The 17,223-nt window shown below is 38.1% G+C and overlaps 1 protein-coding gene across 28 annotated transcripts in view; it reads right to left on the bottom strand.

Moving 5' to 3' along the window:
* The window catches only part of TCF4 (transcription factor 4), a 368,073-nt gene that overhangs the window by 74,514 nt on the left and 276,336 nt on the right, over positions 1-17,223 (bottom strand). The gene's annotated exons all lie outside the window — the stretch shown is intronic.

Below are 17,223 nucleotides of genomic sequence, written 5' to 3'. Positions count from 1 at the left end.
AGATTTTTGGCAAAAGCGGTATCCTTTTTTAAAGAAATAAGGTTTAAGACGCTATATATTACACGTAGGAGGGTTTTTATCTTTTAACATTATTGATGTCTACCTAAATTTGATCATTTGTAAGTTATATTGAATGTAGTAATATTTTAGAAGACTGGATTTTAATAGTAGTGGACACCTTTTTTTTTTAAAGGTGCTGTATATAAAAAAGATTGGCTCCTCTGCAAGCTTTCCTAAATTTCAATCTGCAAACCAAATTAATATTGGGCACGAAGCATCTAGCCGGTATCTAACACTATCTCATGCCTCTGTAGTGTGTCTCTACAAATATAAACCCACATTTCCCAGCAGACTCTTTGTCCTCTGTGAGGCGAGCCAGATTAGGAATGCTGGTTAATCTGAGTGAGAACTGAAAGATTTCTACCTATGCTTCCTTTCAAGGCTGAGATATCTCTATTCCCTAAAACTCTTTTCCATTTTCCCATTTCAAAACGAGAATGGTGTTAGGGCTGAGAAGATTCAAAAAAGTCTTCTCAAATCAAATATCTCTCCAGCACAGCTGCTGTTAAGTGACCCACCATGTTCGAAGACAGGCTCACAACCCATATACTATGGCGTTTTTGCTATGAGCCCCCTATACTATATATTTCAGGAAAGCAATGTTTTTAGGAAAAAACCCCAGCAAATTAAACTTCTCAGTACCTCACTCTTCAAACACAGTTAACAGTGGCATGAGCAGGAAACAGAAATGTTATCTTAAGCTATCACACTGAATGATGATTTAAGGTTATATATGTGTGCATTAAATATCAGGCAAATAACCAAATAGCTACCATTAAAACATGTGACTACAGCAAATCGATTAATTGCCAGTTGCTCTGAATTCAAACATATCTCTGAAAACACCTCGTTGTATAAAGATCGTGAAATAGCAAAATATAGTTGTCATCAAAACTCTTTAAAAAATGATTATTTAATACATCGATCTCTACATCATAAGGGGAAAGCTTGAACAAAGATAAAACAATCTAGCCTTATGAAGATACACATTCAGTAACCATTGTAAAGATATGGTCGGTTTTCTCTCTAGAGTCGATCAGATAGACATTTCCCTACAATTTAGGTCAATAATTTAAGTTTTTAGTTTTCACTACCTTTTGATAAAGATCAGCTCTAATATAAAAATAAATACGAAGAAGCATGTCAAACAGTGTGATTAGGTTTCAATAGCTGCCTGTCAGAAGTAATAATTCATCTCACATTTAAAAACTTTTCTTGGCCAGGTGCGGTGGCTCACGCCTGTAATCCTAGCACTTTGGGAGGCCGAGGCGGGCGGATCACTTGAGGTCAGGAGTTTGAAACCAGCCTGGTCAACATGGTAAAACCTCGTCTCTACCAAAAATACAAAAAATTAGCCGGGTGTGGTGGTGTACACCTGTAATCCCAGCTACGCGGGAGGCTGAGACAGGAGACTCTCTTGAACCTGGGAGGTGGAGGCTGCAGTAGCCAAGATCACGCCATTGCACTCCAGCCTGGGCAACAGAGTGAGACTCCATCTCAAAAAAAAAAAAAAAAAAGCTTTTGGGGGGCATGTTTCTGCTTTTTTTTTTTTGGTTCTGGTTTGCTGGTTTTCAGTTTAAAAGAAGGAAGACGTTGATGGCAGCATTTACTCATGAGATACCACATTATTGTTTCAAACTGTAGAAATTCCTAATTGTGAGTAATATTTTGAAATGCAATAGCCGAAGTGAAAAAACTCAAAACCTCATGGGCTACCCATCTTAGAACAGATTATGAGAAAGGTAAATTTGAAAGCATTATAGAAAGATGTTACTTTGAAACAAACAAACAAAAAATGTTGCTGGGTAACATTCAAAGTGTCTACAATGTTCTTTTCTCCTCTTTGCCTCTCTCCATTCCCCAGTAGTAGACCCTGCCTTGGCATATTCACAGATGCAATCCCTGCTGAGCCACAGTAACGAGGAGTACCCCCTACCATCACAAATTTAGTAAGAGAGAAGTCACTGTGTATGGGAGATGAGTCTCCAACATCTTCCTTCTGAAGGGAAATGCTCACAGAGACACACATGCCTCACTTGCTTCTCCATCGTCTTATGGCCTGGGATGTACAGAAAGATGGAACTTCAAAGAACTCCTAACCATCATCATCTTCCTGTCCCTATTCAGCAGATGCACAGATTCCATCTTCAATGAAATACGCACACACAGAGACACACACACACACACACACCCCCCACATTAATTTCTATTGCTGCTATTTTTCAGCATCATTTCAACGTTTAACAATCTGAACTAATAGCCATTTTAAAACATGTCCCAAGCTTCTGGTGGGAATCTGCCCCCTGTGCCAACCATTTGTTTCTTAACTATAGTATACTTCTGACCATCTTGATGGACTGACCTGCTCTGGGATTGAACAGAAGAGTGGACAATTTTTTGTTTGTTTTAATTGAAGGTCCTTAATGCAGGCCACATGTTCCTGGTGGTCATTTGGAAGGCAGGGGCAGGGAATGCAAAGTGGCAGGGAGTTGGGGGGTGGGGGAGGGGTGAGTGGGGAGGGACTGGATGATGAAAAGACCAGTTCCACAAGCGAAGCACATTAGCAACCCAGAGTGGAAAGGGCCGGAAGGAAAACCCACCCACCTCACCCCTGCGTTCATTCTATCAACCTGCAATTGTTGCAATCAAAACCATATGTCGGTTCTTCTAGATCTTTCTCACAGGACAAACATGCGAAGGGCCTCAGGCCTGGCGTTGCCATCAAATGGTAATTGGTACCATATGAGCCACAAAATAGAAAAGCACATGCAAACAGCAACCACTCTCGCGGCACCCTCCTCCCTCCCACCTTCCAATCTCCTGCTTGGCCCCTTGAGAGGGATGAAATTGCAGGTCTTGCCGGGCTGCTAAGTGCACAGTGCACCATGAAAAACAAGTGTACGTGGCTCCAGTAACCACCTGTATATCAGAGAGAAAGGAGGGTCCACTAGCCAAGAGCTCGTCCCAGAGAACAGGCGAAGGGAAAAGGTCACTCTGGGTTAATACAAGGTCATTGATCATGGGGGAAAACGAGCACAGGTGTGAAGCAGATCACAGGCCCGGAGCAGGGAAGGCCCCCCCGGTCCCTTAGCACATCCGGCCTGGAGAAAGCTCGTTACCGCTAAGCCACATCTGTCTTCTTCCCCTCCCACCAGTGAGATAGTGGGAAAGTGGAAACCACTCCCCAATTACAAGGCAATTAGAAGAAAAGTGACCCCAATCCCATATCTGCTTCTCTCTTTTTCTGAAGCTCTTTTTGCATCCCATTGTTCTCACAGCAGAAAAAAAAAGTCAAGAAAACCCGCTGAGCTGGGGGTTCTGCCAATTGCTGGTTGAATGTAATACAGTAGGTAAAATCCGTCTCTTATTTCCACCAACACTGACAGAAGTACAAGTAGCATACGGCTCTCGCCTCTGCATGTATATATTTTCTTATTAACTCGATCGGGCAGAAATTTGCAGAGATTTGTTTGGATTTAGAAGTCACAACAGAATGTCAGTTTCACAAACCAAGGCTCATTCTGTGGTGAAATGTACAGCTCTGGACCCAACCGTTCACCGCACACAGCTATTTGTTCCAATTCCTCCAGCAGCCGCTTCTGAACAAACAACTAACTTATTCTAAACACACGCAACGGCTCTAATTTTTCTTCCTTCTCCCAATCCCATTATATGTGATATTTTAGTCTTATAGATCTTATGAAGTTTAAATATTTTCCAGATGGGCCTAGGGAGCACAGAACCATGTAAACACTTTAAATTATAAAAGGGCCAACTAAATACTTAAAACAGAAGAGGATGATGATGAGATTCTTCCTTTGCAAACTAATCTAGTGAGCTAACACCAAAAACTGTAAAAAAACAAAACAAAACAAAAAACGGGGGAGGGGGTTGTGGTGGGGGACAGATATCAATTCCCTTTTTTCTCCCCAAAACTCTTGGAAGATGAGCTGATTCATCCTCATTTAGGTTGTATCTATTCATATCTTTTCTAAGTAAATCGTTTCTGAGAAAAAAAGATGATTTAAGCTCAATTTACAATTCAATACCTCACAATGGTAAGAAACAAAACTGTGATTGTAACGGAATGATAAATTCCACTGTCCTGCAGAGGGAAAATTAATACGGCCTATTAACTCCATCCATTTGCCCTGATCCTCAGCAGTCCTCTACTCCTCAAAGTCTGCCCACAAAAGACCTGAACAAGGTGGCACTTGCCAAGGACCCTCGGCCTCGAGGCAATCCAGGAACATTCCTAATGACAGTCAGCACCAATCCAAGAGAAAAGGATGTGAACAGATGAAGGTGGTAAAGTAACCCGGGCAGAGCGAATTAAAATGAAAGTCCTGGTGAATGCCAGGGAAGACAGAAGTAGTGCAAAGCAAATGGGTAACATACAAGTCAAAGCAGCACAGTGCAGCCCAAGAGGTGTCAAGTCAGGCAGGCTCGGGATAGACCACTTTGGGGAGACTCTGACCTTACCTCTGCTTTCCCTTCGTGGTCCAGGCAACATAGCCCTGTATCTGAGCATCTGCATTGTTTAAATTTCATCCTGTGGTGTTGTTTGCTGATTGGTCAGACATGGCTGACAGCATCAGAACTTCAATCTGACACACAAGGAACAAGCAGGACCACAGCCCAGAATTCATAATGGGAGGGAGAGAGGGAACTTCATGCTGGATATATGAAACTCAGACCCGCAGATGTCTGCTGCGAGGCCTGTGGCTGGCCTAGGGGTGGGAGGGCCTAGGATCAGACTGGGAGGAGGGCATGAAGTAGGGGAGGTGGGACAAGCCCAGCCACCCAAATGACCAGGCAAGAGGCATCCCCTGGATAGAGCTGCATCTGGAGCCTGTTTAGCAGCTTCCTTCTTGCCACTCCCAATTCCTGTGACCTCCTGGGAATAGAGGAGGCCTCCTTCCTTGAATGCCTTTATTTTACAGAATAAAAGTGGTAGTGTTTTCGGTTTGGGGCAATGCATTTATTTCTCAAAGTATCTGACATTTTCCCAAGTACAGAAGAGCTACTAAAGAGACCCCAGGTGTCAAAAGCATCCCATCCAGATTTCTGTGTAAGTAAACTTGCCATAGAAATAATGAAAACAGACAGAAAAGAAAGAAAGTAGCTTGAAAGTGGGAGAGGAAAGAACTAGTACTCCTGAGTTACAGGCTAGGTCTTTATTCTGATTCAAGTGCCTTGCTTATTCCTTTCCAGGCCATGAGGAGCTACCTGAGACTCACTGAATGCAATGGTGGCTGGCCACAGATCACCCCCTTCTCTTCCCACTTCCAACCTAGCTCCCAGTGTACACACACACACACATACACACACACACACCCCTGACCCAGCTACTGGCAACGGGTGCAACTGAGTTTACCTGATGTAAAATGCAGGATCGCTTCCCCTCCTGAAAGTTTATATGTAGGATTAACACCTCCAATTAAGGATCAGTGTTCGTCTATTTGAACCCTTGCCTTCGTGTCCCTACTACATAGAGTCATGACTGCGCAACTCTGGGGGAAGAATCAGTCGAATATAAAAATCCAAGCAGACTTCCCTAGGGCTCAGCAAAGAACATTACTTGCAGATTTTCTCTTTCCCAATTTCTCCTTTTCCAGCATTCTTTGTTACAATTTTGGGGAAGGTATCATGGATTCTGCAATAATTACAGAAGAAGAAAAGATAAAAGGTGAAGTAAAGACAACAGTGCAATAAAAAAAGAGAAGGATAAAAGTGGCAGGATTTGAGGATAAAATAATGACTGGAGAGATCGGGTTATTAAAACAAACAAGTGAAATGGACATAAAAAAGGAACAAGACCCTTTGGCTGAGGGGAAGGAAAAGGTTAACAGAACATGAAAATCAAGATTTAATAAAAATTAATCCTTGAAAACACCATCACTGATTTAAAATCAATTTGAAATAGTGAAATTGCAAACCAGGACAAAAAAAATCCATCTGGTTTAAAATAAAAGAAAAACTCTACCACAACCTTCTCACCTCTCTACCTCCAAAAAAAGAAAGAAACAATCTCATTTTCCTTTCTACTGTGTAAACATTAGTTATATGGCCTAATTTTCTAACTAAAGCTGGAAAGACAAACCACTGAAATCCAAAGAGTCAAGGAAAGGATATTAGCATAAAGGAAATATATGTGAAAATTACAGCAACAAAGCAGCAGGAACAATAAATATAAGTAAAAAAGGGTCAGTGTGAATGGTGGAAGTTGTGAGTAGGAAAAGAAGCCGAGAAGGAAAGAAGTTCCCAAGGTGGTCTGCATTTCATTCAGTGAAGAACACAGTGTGAAAGAAACATACTAGGCAAGCATACAGAAACGACTGAACACCAGAAAACATAAACAAGAATATAGGAATTTGATGAGAGAGTAAGACGAATAAACCTAATGTAACAGAGATCAAAAAGAAATTGGAAAACAGAATGCAGTTTGTCAGAAGCATTTAAAAAGTGCCTTAAGATATGTAGAATTATAAATATAATTTTGCTAAAGGTATGCTAAATAGCACACCTTTACAACCACTATAGACTGAGGAGATCATATGAAAACAGTATCATGCATTTCTTGAATCTACTTCCTAATTTAAAAAAAAATTGTCCCAACTTCCAAGATCCATTTACAATTGCATGACACAACAATGAACATATCACACAAGGGCAGAATTCCTTGTCAGGAATGAACCAAAGTAATGCAAATGGTAGTTTTTGGGGGCACACTTCATTATCCAAGACATTCAAGGTATTAAAGGAATATTCATGCAAGCACCTCACCCAAGACCAAAGGAAATCTTTGGTCCTTGTTCAAAACGTTCAATCTACTCATGAACTAGATATGGGAAGGATCAGTCAAGAAAATGTGATTTAAGAAGAGAACATTTGTAGTGTTAGCTCTGAAAGCCTGAACAGCCTTTCAAGCTCCTGGCATAGTTTTTAACTCAGAAGAGGATCAACTTTGTTTCAATGATAAACCAATAATTGCATATTTGGTGGAAAAGTCTACAGCTCTGTCAAGCAGCAAAGGAAGCAGGGTGACAGCAGTTTCAGGTGCCGGGACACAATAAAAACAATGAGGAAAGAAAATGTTTGCTTTTTCTGTCAACTGAGATGTCAGTACCCATTAATAAATCTATCTGCTAAATCTACTCTTATTCATGTGGGACATCACCAATTTAAAGTAAAATAAATTATCTTTAATTAAATGGAATTGTCGTCTTCCTCCCGCTATCATCCCCAATTATTACATCCTAATCAGCCCTTTAGGGAGAAGGCAAGAGAGAATGCTGAAAGGCACATTGACTATAAACAATTTCTCTTTCTGCCAACTGGTAAAATTTTTAATTTTAATTATTGATTATAACCATAATTTTTCGATCTAAGTAATGAAAACCACAAAAATTCTGTCATTTACAGGGGGAACACTGTACACGGTCACTTCCAAATTTCCTTTAACTCTTTCTCTGTGAAAATTTCCAAAATCAGAAGAAATCACTATGAACTAAGCAAATTATCTATTTAAACCTAATCTATTACTTTTATTTCCAGTACAAAAGTACCAGTTTTAATTAATACTCCAGAATGCATAGCACTAACTGAATGCCAGCTATGATGTATGTTTTGGGTTGTTAAGCTTTCACAAACTAGGATTATGGAATGGTATCAATTTATGTTTAGACAAGAATGGTATATACACTTTAAATATTAAGACATGTAACTGGATAAATGGAGGTGGGTGATCTTATTACCAATGCTTACGACTTCCTCTGCCCCAGTTTTCAGCTCCCCCAATTCTCTTCTTTTGTAACTTCACCCAAATTCTAACAAAAGCAATCTGTATTTCTAACCAAGTGATTCATATGAAATACATGCTATTATCAGTTTCCCTATTGATGGGATCACGCCCTTGAAAATAAATGAGGAAGTCAACAAGTAAATGAAGTCGTGTGTCACTCCCACTCCAAAGACACAGAGGTGAACTATTTTCCCAAGAGTGACAAAGAATGAATTTAGGACAACTGGGCACATCTTCATTTACGGTGCCCCTTCTGACTCTACTCCCAACAACCAGGTTGGATTTTGTTTGCTTCACTTTTTGTTGTCACTATAAATGTTGCAACGGAGGGTGAGGAGTTTTTTTTTCACTTTCCATGTAACAACAAAATCAACCACTGAAATTGGGAAGTGAATTATTAATTATTTGTTCTACACAGAAGATAAATGTATCTAGAATAAACAGGTAAGGGTGTTGACTGTTTTCTGACTGCTTAGTGTTACTTTTAAAAATGTAATTTTTTCAGGGTGTAGTACTGTTTTCATTTAGCATGCCTTTGAATTGCCGCCTACAGAAGTAAAAAAAGAAACCACAGCTATACAAGCCTGCTGACTTTCTTATAAAAGAACCAGTTTTAAACTTGTTTATACTACTGATTCCAAATGAATTCAAGATGGTGGCTAGTTAAAGAAAGCGAGCCCATGCCAGGGAGTTTGATCAAAGAACTTCAATTCAGCAATGTTCAGTTTTAATTGACCACTAATTAAGCTACATTAGTCTAAGAAAGGTCTGTATCACTTTGAGTAATAAAGAAAAGAATTAATTCAACCCTGTGTCAGTCAGCTTTAGTAAATTCATCTGAAAGCAACTTCTCAAACGACAGCCATGAAAGAGGTGTCTAGTGTTAAATGCCAAATGTGGTCTACAGAATTCAGAGAAGACCAGGAACTCCGTTTTCAAGGGTATTTGTTACTTTGCTAGTGATGTCACCTTGCAGGTATAATTATCTTCATTACAGATACAAAGATGTCAGCTTTACTCCCTGGGTTGCAAAGGGTTGCTTTAAAATTGGATTCAAAACATGGCATCATACCAGCCACAGTTTTAACTTTCCTGTATTCTAGACAAAAATAGAGTGGATTTGCAAAATCATGAGAATTTTCAAAGGCTTGGAACTCTCCTTCTGGGAAAAGTGAGTTGAAGACTGGGTGGGGGGCAGGGGAAATAAAACAACTGCAATAACACCACCAAAAAAGCTCATTATAATTAGGAACCACAAGCTATGACAACCATGACAGCAGCATTAAAAGTCCATGTGTTAAAATAGTTCATTTCTGAAAATCCAGTTGCAAAATTTTTATTTTCCCACACATTGTACATCAAAATTTTTTTATCCACAATTCTGATAAAAAAAAGCTTTTAGGAAGAGGAAAAAAATTATAAAGCAGCAACAAACTCCATTTCAGGATTTAACATCAAAACGTAAGATATAAGAAAACACTGCTTTACAACTTGGGTGTTTATGACTGGTAAAGTCCTTCGCCTTAACTCAGAGGTAAATGACCTATGGTCTTATGACAAAAGCCAAACAGTAAAAATATGTTTAAATTTTAAAAGTAAACCCAAATGTCAATGGTACGCTGGCTTCTATTTTATATTAATTACCTCTGTCCTCCAAGCCTGAATGAAGAGCACTGGCTGTTATATCACTGAAAGCCATAAGGGTCAAATACTCTTGAGATGCACCCTGTGGCCTCAACACACATTATATTTCGTCTTAATAATATTTGGCAACCAACGACTGCATTTTCTACAATAGTATTTAATAAATAACATTTTGAAATCATTCTGCCAGTACTCATTAAAATGCACTTGTTTGTGAAATGCAATAGTTAGCTCTATGAAACCAAAATATTAATGCAAATTGGAATTTCTAAGTTTAAAGTGGTATTTGCATAACAGGAACTAAACGTGGCACAGGCTGAAAGAGTGCACAGCACACAAATGCTTCTCAACACCATAATTATTACCAATAAAATGATGGTTTATATATACCACTAGAAGCCCAAGGCATCTGCCAGTCTGTGTCACCATAGGCTTCCAGTGCTCCCAATGTCTAGACTGTAGCAATGAGAGGATGATGGGGAAAGCTCTGGAATTGTTTTACCTGTTAAAGTAGCACAGGTACAAGGCACCAACAATCTCATTCCCAGTGCTTAATAATAGCCTAGGGCTAGCCCATTCATCTATTGCCACCTACGGTTATCGCTGAAAACTAATTAATATGATTTTGAGTTCATGTATGAATGAACATGGTCTTCAGCACCATCAACGCTAACTGGGCACATTTGTCCAACTTGGTGATGCAGGGAATGGAAAGATACTATGTATGTAGGTATATACTTACTTAAGTAAACTACGAATAATGTCCCACAAAACTATTTTAGACAGGAGTAACCTTGAGAAACGTAACATTAAAAAAACATTCAATACTTATTGGCTCATTCCACAAATATTATCTGAGCACCCCTAAATGCATATTGTTGTGCTAATCTTTGAGGGGAGGATAAAGGGAGCTTGTTGGGAAGATGTGACACAATTTTATAACAACACAAAGTCAGGTTAGGGACTAAACGACTGCTAAGGACAAGATGGACAGACGCTTTCATTTACTACGAAGAAATACTTGGATTATGTGAGTAAATACATATTTTTTTAAAATTTTAGATTCAAGGGGTACACGTGCTTGTTGTTACATGGCATACTGCATGCTACTGGGGACTGGGCTTCTAATGCACCCATTACCCAAATGGTGAATATTGAACCCAATTTAACTTTTGATAAAAATACTACTTTTTGCTAAAACAGCAAGAGCAGACTTTGGCAGAGGCCAGCTCTCTCAGGAGCATTCTACCTAAAGGTCTTGTCTAACTGTACATATGGACTTATGCCCATATGGTGGATGTGATACATTCATTTGGCTGCATAAACATTTCATGGTTGTCGGCGATATGTCAAAAGGTCTACAAAGATGCATTAAGACATGGTCCCTTCTGCTTCTGCAGGGTCTCAATGGCTGGAGATTCAAGGTCCCCACTGTGTGCAGACAGGCAAAGGGCTATATCCTTTGAAAAGTCTGTGTAACTCAAGCTCCAAATTTAAATTCAGTTGAGATAAGCATTCAGTAAACTGCTACGAGGTAGCACTGAAATGTCAATTCTTACATCAGATATTTGACAATAAAGCTAAGAAAAATGTAAATATATCCTATTGGAATATATAGCAGCAATGACTCTATTCTGTCACGACCTACATGATCTTGAGCAAGTTATTTAATCCCTCAATGCTTCCATTTCCCAGGCCGGCACCTCCCCATGGAACTTTCTACAATGACACAAATATTCTATATCTGTGCTAATACAGTAGCCACTGATCACATATGAAAACTGAGTAACTGAAACTTGGCTAGTGCAACCAAGGAAGTGATATTTTAAAAGTTTTATTTAATTCTCATTGACTGATATTATTTATTTATTTATTATTATTATTTTTAATTTTAGAGACAGGGTCTTGCTCTGCTGCCCAGGCTGGAGCACAGTGGCATGACCATGGCTCACTGCAGCCTCAGCCTCCTGGGCTCAATGATCCTCCTGCCTCAGTCTCCTAAGTAGCTGGGACTACAGATGTGTTCCACCATGCCAGGCTGATTTTTTTTTTTTTTTAACTTTTTGTAGAGACAGGGTATCCCAATGTTGATCATGCTGATCTTGAACTCCTGGGCTCAGGCGACCCTCCCGCTTCAGCTTCCCAAAGTGCTGGGATTACAGGCATAAGCCACTGTGCCTGGCCTTCGTTTAAATGTTAGTAGCGACATGGGGCCAGTGGCTACCTCACTGGACAGGCCAGGCTTTGTCTGTGAAATGGGATGATGACTCCTGCATTACCTATCCTACTGGGGTGTAATAACGATCAAATTAGAACTGGGTTGATTTTACTGGATATTAATTATTGCTACAATATTTTCTGTAAGCTTTAACTGTAAGCCACTTTCCTAATAATTAAAAGTCACAGTAAGATTGGTTTTATACTCCCTAAATGTCTGAGTTAAATACCACACAGGCAAGCTTCCTGAAGCATATTCTAAAAACACTGTGTAAGCAAGTTATTGTTCTAAAATTATTCAGAGGGACATATGGACTATAAGAGAAATACTGAGAATGCAACACGGATAATCAATGATTGATCAAAAATAGGTCAATACTCCCTCAAATAGTTTCACTTACAGTAAATTCATGATTTGAAAAAATTACCATCTTCCAGAAACAGAAATACTGAAATCAAAAAAATTATCATAAAAAAATAGTAATCTTTATTACTTGTCTGGCACACAAAAAAATGTTAAAATTTTCTTTTCAGTTGCTCACTTTGAGTACAGACAATGCTGTACAATAAAAGGTGGAAGACAGTTCAAAATAAATGCCAGTTTAGGGCAAACTTATAAGATGGTTAGAGATGTGATATACAAAGTAAACCTAAACACATCAGTCTGATTTTACTAGAATGTGTTGTACCAAGCTGGACAGGGAAACAGGAAGAGTGAAGTGCAGGGTCTGAGAATGCCTGTGGGAAGGAACTGAAATTCCATTAGCTAATGGGCCAAGCAATAAATGAAAGCATATCTGTACACCAAAGATATACTGCAAATCAGAGCCGCCATTCCTTTGCCCAGCCTCCATCTCTACTCTCAATAAACCTTGGAGAACTTTGTATATCATGGAGAGGAAACTGAAGAGTGGCACAAGTTACTGTGAGGCTTGGCAACTAGCTCCAAAATGTGGCATGTAAGGAGTGAGGTCTAGAAGTTGGCGGGTGTAAGACTCAGTCACCAGATCCTGCCACCTTCCTCCACAGGGTGCTAGGGAAGGAAACTGAGGTTTCAAAATCACTTCTGTATCATGGCCAAGAATTATCCACTTTGAGGGGAAGTACAGTGGTAGCAATGAGAGAGGTCCCCAGTTGTGAGGAGGTAAAGGAGTTGCATTACTGGGAAAGCTGAAAAGAACGTCTTCAATATTGGCTTTAAATTTTAATGTTTTCTTGAGAACAGATGATATGATGTTATGCAGTTAATGATGATGTAAACAATGTCCATAACGCCAAAAAACTTAAAACATAATTATTAATTAGTTTCTTTATGCTAATTTCTTTTTTCTACTTTATGTCCTGTAGGGTAAAAATGGTAATACACTTCTTCATTTAGGATGATTCAAGACAAACCAATAGTTACACTGATAGAGGGTTCTAAACATTTTAAAAGGTAAGACATAAATATATGTTTAGGGTATGCAGACATGTGCATTACTGACTCAACATATTCTAACAGCTGCTCTGAAGCCATTCCAGTTGGTTCACAAATAATGTACAATATTTAGTACACTATAAAATCTCATGTTTTCATGGTAAAAGGTAGAAATACCTAGGCAATGCTATAGTGTGCTACGTCAAAAAAACAAAAAAATAAAAAATAAATAAAAAGAATGTTTTAGAAACAAAAGAAAAAAGGAAAGAAAAGAAAAGGAAAAGGGAAATAGGGAAAGAAAACAACAAAAAAAGTTAACCGCTATAAACGCCTCCCAATGCCAAGATTTAATTATGGAACTTATTGTGACATTATTTAATTCTTAAGGTCCAGATATATTACTTTGCAAGCAGGACTTCCCAAGCTCAGCACTTCTGAGGGTCTGTCTTGCGCACTGTTAAGATGTTTAGCAGCATCCCTGGCCTCCAGCCCTAGATGCCAGTAGCAAGCCCCTGCCTGACCCCCACAGTTGTGACAATCAAAATTGTTTACAGATATTGCCATATGTCCCCTGGGGAACACCCCTGTTCTAAAAATATATGTTTGTAATCTTAGTCTGTCAGCAACAAATATCCACTTTGATTTTCTTAAATCTTCATATAAACAACGTCCACCTCTAGTGGTATCTTCTTTCAACTAAACAAGGAAATAGCCACTGACACCCATGATCACTTAGTATGTGATAGTCTGACTTTGTGATCTTATGGCGCTCCACAGTCTTAGTCTCTAACTTTGAAACAAGTAATCTATGTTCACTCTGGAACTTTTAGAACCAACTCTATAGCAGTCTTGATTATGTGATAGCAAATATTTTATCATTTTCAACTAATAGCTCTGAACTACATGCAATAATCAAAGTAATACTCTATAAAAATTTTCGATGAATAAACAAGTTTGAGTAATAAATAATTGGCATTATCTATTACTGTCTAGTTACGAAATCTATCCATTTATCTACCCACCCAACCATACTTTCTCCAATCCAGCCATATATTCATCATCATAAAACCTGTCATGCTTTCAGTTCTGATTGAGTTACACAGGTAAAAAGCCTAGGACCAGCCAAAGAGTTTAATCTACATAGCTCCCTATTGGCAATGCATCTGTGAAGACACTGTTATCTATAAATAATTCCACATCAGGCCAGATATATGTTTTATATACTACATCATCTAACTCAAAACAGGAAAATATCTTAATGTATAAATGTGTTTATGTTTTCTTAAATTGGTTAGTTTGTTAAATACAGGTCATCTACTGACAGATGCGAGATTCTAATACGGATTATACTGAGAAGGTAAACATCTAAATAGACCAACTGAACCCAGGAATCAGCATCTAACTTTAAAACAGGTTCAATGGATCTTCAACATGAAGATTTAAAATGTATTAAAGATTCCAAAAACAAATGCTAGCCTAAAACTACTTAGCCATGATCTATTTGTCCTTTTTCATCTGTTTTTCCTTTTTCATCATCTAAAGACAATGGAGGAAAAGGACCATAAAACCAAAACTTCCTTCATAAGAAACAATTCAGTATGGTTTTGCATTTTTCAATGTCATATCTGAAAGGTAAAGCAGTTTCTCTAGTCTAGAGGTTAGGATATCATAATGATTCATGTAAGTCATCTTTCTTGGGGTTAATTAAGGAAACTGAATCCTAAATGATTTTATCAGCAAAAGTGACACTGCGAAGTTGGGCCAAGAGGATCTGCTATTACAAGAATCCTTTAAAATGTAAACGCGTTTAACAATCATGCATCTATTTCTAGCAGTTTTAGCTCATTCCCTGGAAGCATGCAAGAGGTGTGCTGCACTTTGCAACCTCTGGGAAGTAGGATTACCAGATTCACATCAACACATCTAATTTTACAGTTACCTTATTTAAGTTTTTAATACGGCACAGGTCTTTTTCTCAGGTGTTAATAGAAAAATCAATTTTAAGTCACAACAGCTGTGATCATTTTAAATATCACAGCTGTCATGAGTTGAAAATAACCAATTTGAGCATACAAGTTTCTGCTGCAAACGTAACAAAATGGAAATGTGATGGAATTTTATCTTTTACTCCCTCTGAAGCTGAATGTCTAATACAATAGTAGAGTAATAACTTAATTGTTTTAAAATAAAATCAAGTTCCCATTTCTTTACTGACCTAGCCAAAAGATGGCTCAAAAGAACAAAGAACATCATTTTTAAGATACACTCCTATGGCAACTGTGGAACATGTTTAATTATGGAAGTAGTATTAACTCAGGAAAGAGTGAGTTAAATAGTTAATATCAAAATTGAGAGTTCATTTATGTAAACGTTTTACTGTGAAGCCGGGGGGAGATTAAGTGGGATCCATGCTACATATTAAGTGTTATTAAAATCTAGGAATTTAAATTATTACACAGGACAAAGTCTAAACTGATAGGAAAACAGTGTTAAGTAGTATCTCACAGAAAATAATGGCATTGTATTCATTTCTTTGCAAATTCAAAGTAGCCATTAGATGGCATGAAAGAAAAGTTCCTCTCCCTCCCCCTTCAATCCAAATCTAGTGTCATTATGTTTCAAAAACTATAATGACATACCTAAAGAACTCAAAATTTAAAAAGAAAAGGAAAGGACAGAGAATGCATTATTTATTCTACTAGCTGAAGAAAGTTTAGATTTCTCTGTGTGAAATGAATTACGGACAATGAACACCCAAGAAATTCTAGAATTATAATAACAAACAATTATTGTCACCTATGCTCCAGGGGAGAACCGGGATCAAGTATTTGAGAAATGATATTGCATGATTAATACAAGGAAGAACTCAACCAGAAGAAAAGTATAATCTTACACCAAAGCCTTGGTAATGTTACACAACTTTTCCAAAATGTTTTCAAGGTCTCCTAACATCCTGATATATAAGTAGAAAATAAAAAATTGAAAGTATTTTCATCTCAGATCTTCAATCCTACGTCAATGAGTTTGACATTTCCCTCACCCTCCCTTACAAATTCAGAGTAGAGATTAAAAGTTGGCAATGTTTGCAACTAAAAAACTTGTATGAAAAAAGTTGACACCAATCCCCACCCCATTTGGCTTTGGGAAGTTTAGTGCAGCAGGTAGAGGGAAGCCCTAACATCCCCTATTATTTGCATATTAATTTCAAAGCTACATGAAAAACACTGTAGTCTTTTAATCACATCAACACACAAAAAGGCACTACAAAGTGAAAGTACACTTGTTACACATTTATCCCAACCCCCACATCACACAAAGGAAGCCTAAGAAAACAGCATCCATCCAGCTCCTTTAATGCTGAGCCTCCACTTCTGTAATAACAGGTGCAGAAATAATAATGTGCTGGCCAATCAACTTTTTCCTCTGATTCGTCAGTTTAGCTTAATAATGCCACTAGGAATGTAAACATTTCTGCAATTTATATTTAAAAGTCAATAAAATAATGGGGTGCAGAATTTATCCTTTTTAATTTTTTAAGTAATACATTTGATTATTTTAATCACGTCAGTACTTAACTGGATAGGGTTTAAATATGCATGTAACATCAATTTAATTTGTTTTATTCGTTAGAAAAGCTATTGAGTCATACCGTATTCATTCTCCTTTTAAAAAAAAAAAGACCACACATTCTAGGAGAAAGGGAGTACAGAGCACTTGTATCTTGCTTCCCTTCTTGGAGATGGGATTCTGGTGCCTTCCAAATGTCTTTCAGTAGGAGCATTTTAAAATGGTAACCAAAGACGTGAAGATCCAATACACACTCACTAGATGGCTGACAATAAAAAAAAAAGAATGTTTCCATACTGTGGATAAACTTTATTGGGCTACAGTAATAGTACTGTGGTTGGTAAATGCATCACGTATTTTTAAAATGGTGTGAGAGTTTTTCCCAACATAGCAATTCCCACTTAAACAGGATCATTATTGGTGCAGTCATTCAGTACTCTATAATTCTCACCCTTAGGTTTGTGGAGGTGAAAAAGCCAAGTCAAATGTTAGCCTCCACTGTTAACATCCCCTA

The sequence above is a fragment of the Macaca thibetana genome, chromosome 18, assembly GCF_024542745.1.
Source record: "Macaca thibetana thibetana isolate TM-01 chromosome 18, ASM2454274v1, whole genome shotgun sequence".
NCBI lineage: Eukaryota > Metazoa > Chordata > Mammalia > Primates > Cercopithecidae > Macaca > Macaca thibetana.
This window is presented reverse-complemented; position numbering and strand designations above follow the sequence as displayed.